The sequence below is a fragment of the Lolium perenne genome, chromosome 6, assembly GCF_019359855.2.
Source record: "Lolium perenne isolate Kyuss_39 chromosome 6, Kyuss_2.0, whole genome shotgun sequence".
In the NCBI taxonomy this organism is placed as follows: Eukaryota; Viridiplantae; Streptophyta; class Magnoliopsida; order Poales; family Poaceae; genus Lolium; species Lolium perenne.
Window position 1 is genome coordinate 67377597 of NC_067249.2, and position 1781 is coordinate 67379377.

Consider the following 1781-nt stretch of genomic DNA (forward strand, 5'->3'; position numbering starts at 1 on the left):
TCCAGATCAAAATCTTGGTTTGTTTGGGCTGCCACACGAGACAAACCATTAGTCAAAAACCAAGAAACAGGAAGTACAATAGAAGGGGTTGATGATATTACTCAGCGTACGTCGACTTTGCGACTTCAGACGCTTGATGATCTCTTGTTCACGCACAGTTTGTGCAGTTTTCTGCTCATCTAAGGCAGATTCGGCATCTTTGAGCCTTCTCGCAGCTCCTCGACACTAGCAGCTTTCACCTTGGCTTCATCAACCTCGGCCTTGGCTTTGCTAGCAGCAAGTTCAGCTTTCTTGCGAGCCGCCTCACTTTGCTCGAGTTTTTGAGCAAGTGCGTCGACACGTTCGTTGGCCTCTGAAAGTTTTTCTGTCGAGATATGAAAAAGAAAGAAAAGAAAGATCAAAAAATAGCGACAAGCAACAGGAATAGAAAGTCAAAGAAAAATAGCAAGTATAAAAATCGTTACCTTCGGCTCTGGCGGCATATTCACGGTACCCAACAAATTGGGACCCGATCCGAAGAAGCTCTTTGATCATTGGCTGTTCAAAGGTAAGTACATCAAAAGAAACGTCGGCATGAAAAAGAGAAAAGGTGTGAAAAAACAAAATAAGGAAAATATAGATGCCGACAAACTTACATCATCTAAGAGCAGAGTCGATTTAACCGCCCAACCGAGGGCAGGATCAACAATCTTTTCAACCCGTGCCCTTTTTGGTGAAGGGGCACGGGGGCTCGAAGGAGGAGTAGATGTATCAACATTTTGTTGAGGAGGCGACGATTCCTCCCCTTCAACTGGTTTTTCTGAAATAACTAAAGTATGTGACGTGCTCGTTCGAGCAGCCACATCTAAAGTTGGTGTTTCTTCATCATCACTGTGACAAAATAGTGGCAGCATAAAAAGCAAGGCAAAATAAAATTCTTCAAATAGAAAAGGAAAAGAGCAAGGAACCTACGAGCTGATGATACTCTCGACGTATGGATCATAAGCTGCTTTTCGAGGTAAAGGAGCAGTTTCTTCGGGTTTCGAGGTCCCGGAATCTTCGGCATTGCTCCTTTTCCTTTTGCTCTTCGGAGAAACAGCAGGAGGAGGAGATTGTGCTGATGTTGTACCTTCAGAGGCAGCATCCTTCTCAGTAGATCCCGCAGATTTTCGAGAATCTGCGGGTTCATTAACAAAAGAGGGGGTCTCCTGGTTGTCATCATCGACAACGGCTCTTTCTTCGACCTCTCCATCCTCAGGAAGAGGAGGAAGGGAAGCCATAGTAGGATGATTCTACAAGGAAATAGTGACAAAAGAGAATAAGTGAGATACCACTGCAATAAGATACAAGGAACAGTTCAGAACAAGATAGAAATTCGAGAAGACAAAATACCTCGGGAAGAGGATTGGAAGCACTGTATGGTTCCACTCGACAGGAGGAGGGAATAGGATCCTTCTTGCCTAATCGAGAAATTCTTCGAACCAATTTTTCCAGGTCCTTTACAGAAAGATCACTGGAAACTCTGTTGGCGTCATTTTCACCAGAATACGTCCAAAGGGGATTTTTGCGAGCCTGAAGAGGCTGCACTCTAATCCTAAGGAAGTAGGCAGTAATTTGAACACCAGATAGCTCTTTGCCTCGAGTGTTTTGAAGATGATGGATACGAGCCATGAGCGCCTCTGTCGCCTGTTTCTCTTCTTCGTGCTTCGGCATCCCAGGAACGGCGACGCTGAATCCTGGCACTTCCGTCAAAAGGAACTATGTTGTGCTCCACAGAATTGGCGCTTTCTTCGTGAATGTAG

General features: G+C 45.0%; 1 long non-coding RNA gene across 1 annotated transcript; it reads right to left on the minus strand.

Moving 5' to 3' along the window:
* Positions 1-217: 217 nt before the first annotated feature.
* LOC139832203 (uncharacterized) lies at positions 218-656 on the minus strand. The gene is made up of 3 exons (XR_011746905.1): positions 636-656; positions 465-537; positions 218-364 (listed from the first exon to the last, which is right to left on the minus strand). It is a non-coding gene; the product is annotated as an uncharacterized lncRNA (long non-coding RNA).
* Between the last annotated feature and the right edge of the window lie 1125 nt (positions 657-1781).